Source organism: Silene latifolia, chromosome X (genome assembly GCF_048544455.1).
Source record: "Silene latifolia isolate original U9 population chromosome X, ASM4854445v1, whole genome shotgun sequence".
NCBI classification, from domain to species: Eukaryota; Viridiplantae; Streptophyta; class Magnoliopsida; order Caryophyllales; family Caryophyllaceae; genus Silene; species Silene latifolia.
Window position 1 is genome coordinate 80,425,006 of NC_133537.1, and position 13,185 is coordinate 80,438,190.

General features: G+C 38.5%; 1 non-coding gene across 1 annotated transcript; it reads right to left on the bottom strand.

The window, feature by feature from the left end:
- Positions 1 to 3,032: 3,032 nt before the first annotated feature.
- LOC141625051 (small nucleolar RNA R71) lies at positions 3,033 to 3,139 on the bottom strand. Its single transcript, XR_012534851.1, has one exon. It is a non-coding gene; the product is annotated as a small nucleolar RNA R71 (small nucleolar RNA).
- Positions 3,140 to 13,185: the final 10,046 nt, after the last annotated feature.

The following is a 13,185-nucleotide window of genomic DNA, read 5'->3' on the forward strand; positions in this document are numbered from 1 at the left end:
TCAGACCCTCGAGGATATGTTGAGAGCTTGTGTTCTAGAGTTTGGCGGGTCTTGGGAGGACAGACTGGGGTTGATCGAGTTTTCTTACAACAACAGTTATCACACTAGCATTGGGATGGCACCATTCGAGGCACTCTATGGTAGGAAATGCAGGAGTCCTGTGTGTTGGGATGATCGATCGATTTGTCGTTTTGTGGCCGAGAGATGATTCGGGAGATGGTTGAACAGTGCAGCATTATTAGGCAAAAGATGAGAGCTTCCCGGGGATGCAGAGGTAAGAGCTATCGACACTAGGAGAAGTGACATTTCTTTCGAGGTGGGAGAGAAGGTACTACTCAAAGTGTCGCCGATGAAGGGAGTTATGAGGTTCGGGAAGCGAGAAAAGCTGAGTCAGAAATTCATCGGACCTTATGAGATTTTGGACAGAGTTGGAGAGGTGGCATACCGTTTAGCTTTGCCCCCAGCGTTAGCCAGAGTTCACAATGTCTTTCATGTTTCCTAGTTGCGGAGGTACTTGAGCGATCCATCACATGTGTTGAGTCCTGAGGTGATCGAGGTGGATGAGCAGTTGTCCTATCTGGAGACACCTAAGGAAATTTTGGACAGGAAAGTGAGGAAGACCAGGAATGGAGAGACAGCTTTGGTGAAAGTCTTGTGGACTAACCACAATGTTGAGGAAGCTACATGGGAGACTGAGGCTTCCATGAGGGAAAGCTATCCACACCTGTTTGCATGAGGTAAGTTCCGGGACGTAACTTTCTTTTTAGGAGGGTAGAATGTAACATTTTGTTTTATGGGCCTAAGCCCATGAGTTCTTTATACTAGAAAATCTGTTTTGGTACCCACGGTGATGCTTGGAGGCTTGATAGATGAGCGAACTTCGGGACGAAGTTCATTTTAAGGGGGAAAGACTGTAATACTCCGTATTTTATATTGCTATTTAAGTCGGGTTAATATGTTAGTCGATATTTACGTTAAGTTATTTTATTTGACTCGCGTTGTATTGTAAGATCGAGTTGTTTCGTAAGTTAATTGAGACGGGTTATATGGAATTCGAGATGTGAGCTAACCCATTTACCCTCGACCCATTTGAGTTTACCCAATAACATGTTTAACCCAACACCCAACATCATGTTTTAACCTAAATTTACCCTAGCACTACAAAACCCTACTCCCTCACCCGCCTCCCTCATTTCATCGGCATCAACCTCAACCTTCACGCAAATCGAGAGAGAGAGAGGGAGTGTGGGTGTTGACGGCGCAGCAAGGAAGGCTTTAGGGTGGTTGTCGACGTCCGTAGGCGACCCTGGTGGCTGTTGTGGTGGCAGAAAAGGTATGAGTGCAACCCTTCCCTTCTGTTTTCGTTTTTCTGTCAGGTTTTTGTTGCTGTTGTGTGTCTTAGGGAGGTGATGCTGGTGGTCGTTGACGGGGTAAGGGAGTCGTGTGGTATGTGTCGAGTGTGGTGGTGGTTGTTAGGGAGATTTTAGGTGGTCGTAGTGGCAGAGAGAGGCGGCATCGGCACAGGGTAACAAACGGGTTAAAATATGGGTTTTCAGGCGGGTTTAGAGGGTTAGGTTTGGGGTGGTGCCACCGTGGACTCGGGGGAGGTCGAAACGGCGGCGCCACGGCGTCTAGGTGCGTCGTCTGACGGCGAGCAGGGCTGTGGTGGTTTGGCAGGGGATAGGTGATGCCTGCGGTGGTGGTAAGTCGAGAACAGGGGGCGGTTGGTGAGGCACGGTGGTGAACCAGGCCAAACGACGGCCCTGGTTTGACTCGCTAAGAACAACGATCGACCCTGTTGGGGCGGTCGTTGGTGGTCGGGTCAAGTTGGGGTTTGTCTGGTGGTCGATACGGGCTAGTGGCGGCGCGTGGGAGCGTGGGAGTGCGTGTGAAGGGGACGGTGGTGATGACGGGTTGTTTTAGTTTTGAAACGGTTTTGTCGTAGATTTAATCGTTATAATTCGTTAATTTGTCGTATTCTTAGTTAGTTAATTTAATTCCCGAGTTATTTAAAATAATTAGAGACGGGTTTTGAGTCGGGTTTGTTAAAATGGAAAAGCTGCTATATCCGAAAAGTTTCCATTTATGGAAACTTTCCATTTTAAGAAGTTCTATTTTTAGTAACTTTCTATTTTGGGAACGGGAATAGTTTAAGTAATTGTTTATCGTTTATTTATCTTTCAGAGGGCGAATTTGTTGTGGAATATTACTGAGCACCCGACTTTTGACGAGATCGAGGTAGGAAATACACTGATTGAGTTCTTACGATTATAAAGAGTTGGCATGTTCGGTGATTATATGACATATCTGATTATCTTATTTATCTTGTTGAGCATTATTATTCCTACGTTTCATACATTGCATTTGCATCGGAGTTGGAGTTGGAGAGGATGAGATTATTGCGATTAAGGCCCAGGCGGGTTCTGCAGGACTCGCCCTGGTGTCCTCAGCTACGAGCTGGTATATCGACGACGGTCGATTGATATAGTCTGACGGGGATCGGTATGGCTGGGCGTTCCGGGGATGTGTGTGATGGAGGTTAGAATGGAGGAGTATAGCATTGCATTCTTTATTTATATCGTATTACCTACTCAACCTCGCGGTTGACCCTGTGTATTCATGTACGCCTGTGATGATCCAATTACTGGGGAGCAGATTGACAAAGTTGTTGAGACATTTGGAGCGGGGGAGAGAGCATGGATCACCTGACTTAGAGCTAGCCCACTTTTATTTCCGTTTAGCTATCAGACTTTATTTTCAGTTTTGAGACATGTTCCATTTCAGTTGTAAACACTTATAAACTTTTAATTTAAAGTACTGTTTATCTTTCCCTTTGTTATCTACTGCCTCGGGTTTCCGAGATGGTAACACCCTTCTTTATCTGAGGAGTCCTAGTCCAGGCCCTTAAATAAATGGGGGTGTTACAGAAACAATGGTTAAAGAGCCTTGAAAAGGCTACTCTTGGTATTGACTCTTGGAAGAAATTGGCACTTGCTTTCTACAAAAAATTATATCCCCTGGAAAAGACTAACATGCTAAGAGCCCTAATCATGGAATTCAAACAAAGGGATGAAGAATCTTTGTATGAAGCTTGGGAGCGATTCAAAGGAACTTGTCGCTCATGTCCTCATCACGGACTTAGCGAGTGGTTCGTGGTACAACAATTTTGGAATGGTCTATATGAAGACTCCCGAAACATTCTCAATATGGGATCAAATGGTATGTTTACCGAAGTTGATGATAATCAAACATGGAACAAGATTGAGGAAATGACGGTCCATAACTCACAATATAGTAGACCTCGGAAGGCTACTAGGGGAGGAAAGCATGAAGTGGACTCTATTACTCAATTTGGTGCTCAACTTAGTGCTCATATTGATACCATTAATTTGAATTTTGAGAAGGCTATGGCTAAACTTGAAGAAACCTCCCAATCACCTAAGCAACATGTTAATGCCATGGTGGCATCTTCATCAATTCCAAGTGGAGTATGTGAGAGTTGTGGAACTTTGGGGCATGACCAAAGTGAATGTAGGGGAACAAGTGAATGTTTTCCAAGCATACAAGAGTGGTACCCCTTATTCCAACTATTACAATGAAAACCCCAAATTTTATCCTAACCTCTCATACAAAAGCCAAAATGTTCAAAACCCTCAACCAACATACACCCCACCTCCAATGAGAAACCAAGCTCAAAGACCCTTTATTTTACAACCAAAACTAACGTTACCAAAATCAAACTCCATACAATCAAACAAATGACCAAGGTTTTGATGTTCAAAAAGAGGTCCTCCAAATGCAAAAGAACCAACAAGAGTTTTTCACTCAAATGCAAAAGGATAGCCAAGAAAAAGACATCAGCATTAACAACATACTAGCTCACACAAAGATGTTGGAGACCCAAATGTCTCAATTGGCATCTTCAAGTTCACAAAGACAAAAGGGGCAATTACTACTTCAAGGTAATCCCCCAAGACAAGAATCAGTGAGTGCCATCCATTTGAGGAGTGGTACAAGGTATGAAGGGCCGAAGAGGCCCGTTGATGAAGATGTTGTGAATGCTAGTGACAAGGAAATAGTTGTTGAAAACTCTAAAGAAGAAGAACCCACCATTCATGAAGTTTCAAAGGAGAATGAAGAGAAGGCTAAAGATAAGTAGCCTATTGTGATTAGACTTCCTTTTCCAAGTCGTCAAGCTAAGCCTAAGTTTGATGACCAACTTGGAAAATTCATGGAGATTGTGAAAAACTTGGAAGTCTCAATTCCATTTACGGAATTAATCAATAACGTTCCGGCCTATGCAAAGTATATGAAGGATATTCTTACGAAGAAGAAATCCATCCGGAAGCTTGAGACTATTGCTTTCACTAAGGCGAGTAGTGACATCCTACAAGGAAGTTCACCTCCAAAACTAAAGGATCCGGGAAGTTTCTCCATTCCATGTACCATTGGCGACACCACGATCAACAAAGCTTTATGTGACCTTGGGGCAAGTGTTAGCGTCATGCCATATTCGGTAAGCAAGAGGCTAGGAATGGGAGAGCTCAAGTGCACTAATATCACACTTCAAATGGCGGATCGATCTACGAAGACACCTTTAGGGGTATGGGAAGATGTGTCCGTAAGAATTGGCAAATTCTTCATCCCGGTGGATTTCGTTATTGTTAACATGGAAGAAGACTCCAACATTCCTATCATTTTAGGAAAACCTTTCTTACACACCACGGGAGCGGTGATTCATGTAAAACATGGAGAGCTCACCCTTGAAGTGGGAGATGAAACCATCACTTTCAATCTTGACAAGATAATGAAAACTCCCCGATTACATGAGCCATGTTTTATGGTTGATCACTATAGCCGGCAAGATGATAGGAAGAAGTTGGAATTTCAATGGAAGAAGAATGTGGATGATGCTCCATCAAAAGAGCAAGGAAATTGCAACAAAGAGAGCTTGAAAAGCTCACCCATGACAATGAAGAAGAAGGCCTCATTAGCCAAGATAAGAAAGAAGGAGAGTTGTCTTCATTAACTCATGACATTTTTAGTGATCAAGTAGACGAAGTATGCGGTCTTTGGGATGATGAGTTTGAAGGGATATTAAATTCCTATATCAGAAATGCTATGACCCAAGACCACCATAAAGAACAACAAATACAAAGGTCTATTGAAGATCTTTATCATGACAATGAACAAGCTTTCGACTACTTCTTCAAGGTGTTGAGTAACATCAACAACACCTTGAACATGCCCCCTTGACATCTCATTATCGCATGAGAGTTTGGTGGAGTCCTCCTTAAACCACCACTTGTAAATATTTTAACTCCCTAACTTGCATTTTAATTATTGTATTGCATTTTTGTCAATTTTGGATTTAAATTTCTACGCCTTGATCAAAATTTTCATCATTTTTTAGAGAAGTAAGGGAGGGACTCAATTGTTTATTGATGTGTAGTGTTTTTCCTTAGTGTGGGGATAGCATTTGCCTAGGCTATCCAAGCCTTTGTAGTACCCCCACAACGAAGACCACAAGAAATGATGGGTAAAAATGACACGGGTTACGAAGCACCCACGGATGGACCTGAATCCGTGTGGCAAAGGGACAATCCGAGCGATTCGACGAGAATCCGCTCGTCCTGAAGAGAACCCGAGCATCCAGGGCCAAAGACGCTCGTCTTGAAAAGCTGGGAAAAGCAACTTTTGGGTCTGACTGAAAATCCGAGCGTCCAAAGAATCCGCTCGTCTCAGCCTGGACGGTCGTCCCAGAGGAAATCCGCTCGTCTTTTCACTAGCAATTTTTGGGATTTCTCCCTCGAAAGGAATCTGAGCGTCACCAACTTAGGACGCTCGTCCCCAGCGCATTTTTCCTGAACCAATTCTGCCGCAAAAGACGCTCGTCCCAACGCCAGGCCGCTCATCTCCCCTCTGGTTTTCAAATCCAACGGGTCTTAAAAACCCCCTTTCCCCAATTCATTTTCATTCATTCAAACATAAACACTACCCCAAAACCCTCATTCTCTTCATCAACCAACAACAAATTTCTCAACCAAAATCATCCAAATCAAATCCAAACTTCCTCAAAACAAAGTTAAATCACTCCTTTACCAACAACAAGTGATTAAAACAATAACATCTTCAAGGTTTGAGTCAATTTTCGGGATACAAGGCAACATTCAAATATCCTAAATCGATTTGGGTATTACTAGAAATTGAAGATTTCAAGCTTTCTTTGGTGTTACTAAGTAAAGGAGCATGGTACGAACAAAAGGTGGAAGTAAGGCACCCCAAAAGAAGAACCTTTCTAAGAGACAACAAGCTCTTCATGCTATTCAAGCATCAAAGGCATAGGTAGTTCATAATGCAAGGTTGGAAATTCAAGAGCAAGATCCTCCTATGGAAGCTACTACTTCTACTACTCCGGTTGTTGAACAACTAACCGATTATCTGGAGGTAATTTTCACTTCCGACTCCTATAGGAAGAAATTTTTTTCCTTTGCTAAGAAAACTATCTTGCCCACCAAGTTCATTTGTCAACAGACCTTGTCGAAATTGGGTGTCCTAGAACAAACAAAGACCTTTTTCGAGTCTATGGGATTGAGCACATTGTTTAATATGCAAGAGTTGACTTACTCATCCCTCGCCTTAGAGTTCTTAAGCTCTTTGAAAGTTACCAAGGTGGAGGCTCTAAGGAATATTGAATTCCGGCTCGAGAATGTTGATAGGAAATTGTCTTTTGAAAAGTTTGGTCAAGTCTTTGGCCTTAGCAATGACCCGACCTACATAAAGAAACCTACCAAGTATGATCCCGCTCCCTTATGGAAAGCTATTACCGGTAGAGATTTTACATCTTATCATGATTGTCGTGCTCTTTTTGTCCATCATCGGGGCATAAGAGTATGGCACAAAGTTGTTGGTCATACTTTGATTGCTAGGAAGGAAACGAACCACTTCACCGAACTTGACTTTATTCTTCTCGAGACAACCTTGAACATTGGAAGAGAGTTCACCAAAAAGTACAACATTCTTCAACTTTTGATTGAGAGGTGGCTCAATGTTGATTGTGGCAAAGAAGGCACGACCTTTATTGTTAATGGAGGGTTAGTAACTTATTTGGCAAAACACTTCAACCGGAACTTCAACAAGAATAACACCTATAAACCGGTTAAGGGAGGCCATATCATTGATCTAGCCACCATGGTTCAAAAATTTAAATGGGCCACGAATGATACTCTTGATGACAAATTTGGGTGGTTAACAAAAGATGCTAAATCCTTCACATTGCCAAGCAAGATTTGCCGATTGAATGTTCATAGGCCCAACTACCTTCTCCCACTCTCCGAGGAAGCCGAGTTTATTATACAACATCAAGGGGAAGATATTGTCGAGCCCTCCTCATCCATTATCACCCCACCTTACCCATTCACCTACCATGAATTTCAACCTGAAAATATTAAGGCGGGGAATGACTACTTGACTCTCTTGATGAAAGAAATGCACAAGCAAGCTTATGAGGATAGAGTCAATTCTTATAAAGCACAATATCCGCCTCTCCTACATCTTGCTAGGCAAGTACTTCTTGACCCATCTTGTCCTTTGCCTAGTTAGGCGGATATGAAAACCTTCGTTCCGAGTGCTTCTAGAGATGGTAACTTGGGTGAAGAGGAGATGGTTGTTGATGAGAGTGGTGAGCAAGAAGGTGAAGAAGAAGAAGAGGATGAAGAAGAAGAGGGAAGTTCAAGTGCAAGTGATGATAACTACGGCTCTATGGAGGTTGATGATGATGATTCAAGTGAAATTGTTGATGATGATGAAGATGATAGTGATGACGCCATGGGCAAAGATTGTGGTTTGTCTTTTTCTCTTGTTTTCCCTATAATTTTTTATCTTGATCATGATATTTGGAGTCCCAGAATCATCTAGAGGACTCACTGTTTGAATAAGTGTCCTCCGACAATAATGCGATCACAATTGTCGATCATGATGATCACATGTTTAAATCTCATGTTTAAGAATACAAGAGGGAAAGTAATATTTTACAGTCAACTGGTCCACACATATCGGTAATGATTGGCTGACTAAAGTTTGACATTACTGTCGTGTGATGGTGGTGATCAGTTGATCCCCTTAGGTCATACCTATAGGGAAATACTCTTAATTGATTATTTAATTAATCGTATGTCAATACGAGTTAATTAGATTGCTTAAAATTGACGGATGATTTTGTGAGTAAAGTTAATGTGTCTCATTTTAATTCGATTAAATTAGATACGGTCTAAGTAATCGAATTGTTTCATTACTTAGATAAAATTATTGTTTACAAAACAATTGAAACTGAATGAATATTTTATTATAAATACAAGACGTTGTGATTTAGAAATTGTTAAACTGTTTTGGTACAAGTAATTACGAATTACTAGTCGATTTTGTATATGACATATTTTATGAGTATGTTGATTTTTAATATGTTAAAAATACATTACAATTTCACATGTCAAGTAACATGTCACATATGTCACAATTGACAAATGACAAAATAAAATAGACCTTCCATTTTATGTTAAGTGTACCGAAAATGGGGAGGGTTAGGGTTTAAAATTGTGTTAATTATTTTTGAATGAGAAAACACAATGGTTACCCAAACATATAGCCATGCATACCTAGTTTGTCTTGGGTAGAAAAACAAGCTCATGCATTGGACACCTTTCCCCCCTCCCCACCGGTTTTCTAGAGGAGAAAAGCCAAGGGTTTTTCTTTCAATTATTCACTACTTCACTTAATAATTTTCTAGTTTTAGAAAATTATTCTCTCTACAATTTTGTGAAAAACTTAGAGAAAGAAAAACCTCATAAATTGCTCCTCTCTTGGCCGAAAATACAAGAGAATAAAATTATATTTTTGTGTCTAAATTTAAGCTTGTTTTAATTGATACTAGTCCAATATTAATTAAAATATTAAGGGTATTCCTTGGGTATAAGCTTTTGGGAGAGGTTCTATTTTGAACCTTTGTTCATCCATTGTTGGAAAGCTCAAGAACTAACAAGTAGGAGATCTTGTTGGTGCCCAAAATCCGAAATACCAATGTAAGAAGAGACGATTTCTTCTCTACTTTGTTTTATGTTTGCATGCATAAGATCTTGTATTTATTTTATGACCAAATAAATTAATTCATATATGAATATGTAAACTTATGAGTTTAATGAATCCTAACACTCACACCTCCATCACATTGAGGTGTTCATTTTATTGTTCCCATATTCAAAATCCAGAATGACAAATGTAGTTTCATGCATAGCATTTTTATGCATGAACTCCCCCAATTTTTGACATTAGAAATAGTGTCTATTTTGGTTTGGGGAAGTTTATGCATATCCATTGGGAGCTAATCTAAATTAAGCTCTCCAACATAACAAAAAAAAAAACCATGCATCATATAGCATAGCTTAGTTTGCATTCACTCTTGTTTATATGTCATATAATTTGCATTTAGCTTAGAAATCATGCATTTTCATATACACTGCATATATGAATATGTAAACATATGAGATTAATGAATCCTAACAAGTGGTATCAGAGCCTTAGGTTGTTTGCATGAAAATCGGTTTATTGTTTTTCCGAGTTAATCTTATTAACAAATAAAACTTGTAATTTTGTGTTTATTATAATATATCACGAAATTACTTTGCATGTTAAAGTTTCTGGTCCTAAAATATATTTGCGCTATTTTGGTTCATTTATGGATTTTATTGTTCATTTTATATTATTGGCATTAAAATGTGATTTTTATGAGAAAAATGTCATTTTTGGACGAAAAATAGCTAAACTTCGAATTTTCAAGTGGTTTTTGGATATGTTTTCACATGTAATACATAATGATGGCCTGTAAATTTTCATGTTAAAATAAGTTGTTTTGCTCGAAATATGAATTTTATAAGTTAAAATCGTATTTAAATGGGTAAATAGGTTAATATGAGTTATATTTCGAATCTGGTCATGGAAATTTAACATGTTGTCACATGCAATTTTACAAGATGTGTGTAAAATTTTTGGCTTTGCATGATTTAAGAATTTTTGATGAAAAATCACATAAATAGTGACTATATTTAGTATATAATGCTAAAACATACTTCATGACTAAGGAAAAACGTCACATGTTGCATTTTATCTTATATTTTAGATCTAAAAGTGAAAAGTTGATGAAAATAATTTTTCTCATACTTTAATGGTCAAATTTGTTAAAACCGATAAACCGCAACATTGTTTTTCTCGATAATTTTTCGAAATTTTTAACCTAATTTTTGAACATTATGAGTGTCATGGTATTTTTCTAGAATGTTCATGAGTTTAAATTTCAAATTTCGAAATTATTTGAAATTTTTATAATTTAATTTGAAGTTTACAGCATAATTTTGTATTTTTGGTCCATAATTAACAATATTAAGAAATCAAGTTGAACTGTCAAAGTGTTAGTGAAGACTAAATTTTGAGCCTAAGTGTGTTAGGATAATTAACTTGAACATAAATATGAGTTTATGTAACAAATTATGATTTAATAAGTTAAATCACGCAAATCCGTAAAAACCGATTAATATACGATATGGGCTCTTTAAAGGCGATTTAGCATAAAATTTAGCATGTTCATACATATTATAATGCTGCATTTTATTTATGATTGTCATATTTTTATTTTATATAATTTTTGAATTATGTAATTTTACTTAGTATGGCCTTAGTTTTAATTGGATTACCCGAAATGTATGGGAATATCGACTCGGTTGTAATTATTGTGATCTCGTATCACCGTTTTGTAATTTAATAGATTTAATTTTTATTACAAATGTATAATAGGAAATTATGTAATTTTTATTTATTATTTGTAATTTTCCCGGAGTTTCCATGAAGACGGTGTTACCTCGAGATGCGTGCCAAGACCGAAGATCAAGGGACCAAAGGAGTTGGTTTCCGAATTTGTAATAGTTTATTAGATTTACTATTTAGGAAGGCCATACTAGGATTTTATTTTTATGCTTTGCATTTTATTTATATGTTGCATGCATCGCTAAATCGCCATAACTAAACATGCATTATAAATCGAGTTTATTGACTGTGTCAATTACAATTATCGTAGTTCACCGCTTTAGTTCACTTAAAACGTGATAGATAATAAATTGACATGACCTCTCGCTAAATAAACAATTGAGACTTAGCCTTACCAAAAATTAGAAACCATGAAAACCTATTTCGTGAGGGAGTGCGCTCGGCCAAACCGGGGTACAAACCTTGTTACGTACGGGAAGTGGGTGATAAATGTCTATCCACCGATTTCATGTTAATGAGGGTTGTATCGCCAAAGCGTGCCCAAGTTAATGTGAATTTGGATCATGGACACATTTATTCGAAATTTGGGTTGAACTCAACAAAAGTATTCTCGACCATAGCCGGATGTGTTTTGGGCTAAAGATAAATATTAATGTAATTTTATCGACCAAGAGTTCTAAAAGTATAATCGATTAAAGAGTTAATCCACCGAGTTATATTGATGAGGGTTGTATCGCCAAAGCGTGCCCAAGTTGATATGAATTTGGGTCTTGGAATCATTTATCAAGTTGGGTAGAGGTCACTAGATAAATGCAATAAAACTTGTTTAAATTAAAATTTACGAGTATTATTATTATTTAAAAATGACAAGTCTTTTTCTCCTTCTATTTTGTTTTGTAGACCACTTTTATATCTCATAACAAATGGCCGCACCAAACAACAACGCTCACGCTCTCACTAATGTTTTATGGCTCCGATCCTTCATGGATCGTTGTAAACTAGAAAAGAATGGGTCAAACATTTCCGATTGGGATGCCCAACTCAAGCTAGCCGCCCAAGGTGACGATAAGGTTCGTTACCTTATGGAACCCTCTCCACCGGAACCTAATGCTAGGTCGAGTGCCGCAACAAAGGAAGCCTATGAAGCTTACAATAAGGAATCCGCTGCAATTAAAAATGTGTTAATTTTTGCGATGGAGACGGATCTCCAAAGGAGTGCTTTCAAAATGGGCACCGCTTATGAAATTTATTCCAAACTTGTGACAATGTTCTCACAAACACCGAAGATCGTCCAATATAAGGCGGCCTCGGCATTATTTGATCTCGATTTCAAGGAGGGCCAAAAGGTTAGCCCTCACGTGCTTAAATTGTTGGAGCTAGTCGAGACTTTGAAAATTCAAAAGGTTGAAATCCCCAAGGAGCTCATTGTTGATAGGATTCTTCACTCCTTATCCAAAGTCAAAGCATATGTACAATTCCGGGTGAGTTTCAATATGCAAGACAAGGACGTGTCTCTTGAAGAGTTGCACAAGTTACATGTGCAAGCCGAAAGAGACATGGGGCTAAATGTTAACCCACCTAAGGATGTGCTTAATATAAGCACTAAGAGCAAGGGGAAGTTCAAGAAGAATGGGAAAAAGAGTAAGAGACAAGCTCCCATGAACACCAAGGCTAAGACTTTTGAAGCTAGCACTTCCAAACCCAAGAAGGGTCTTCTTGATAAATGTCATTATTGTAATGGTGTTGGACATTGGAAGAGGAATTGTTCCAAGTATCTTGATGACATCAAAGCTGGAAAGATCACTCCAGTAGGTAAATGACTATCCTTTCTTTTATGTTTCTAATTCAACTATGGTATTTTGATACAAAGTTGTGATAATGTATCCCTTTTTATTGTAAATAGGGCCTCCTCCAAGCAAAGACAAGGGAAAAGAGAAGCAAGCTTAAGAAATCATGAAGGAGCTAGGAGTAGCTACCAATGAAGCTTGGCTTTTATTATTGTCTTTATTTTAATGTAATGGATTTTAGAACTATTTTGATTTCCGTGTTCGACATGGAAATGTGTGATCCTTTTAAACAATGGTTATATTTTGGATTTTCGTGACTTGACTTGCAACCCAAGTCACCCCTTTTATCGTATTTGTTTGTTCTAAAAATTCGTCTTTATTTGCTTGCACATACAAACATATGAACATCTACTTAAAGTGATCCAATAGAAAATTATAATGATAGGATTTATTATATGTCCACAAGTTTGAAGCTTGTGTATGATCAATTATAAAGTAATGTTGAGTTGATGAACTCTCCTAAAGGAATGTCAATTACCAAGTACACTGATCAAATCTAAAATCTATTAGTCAATCTATGAGATAG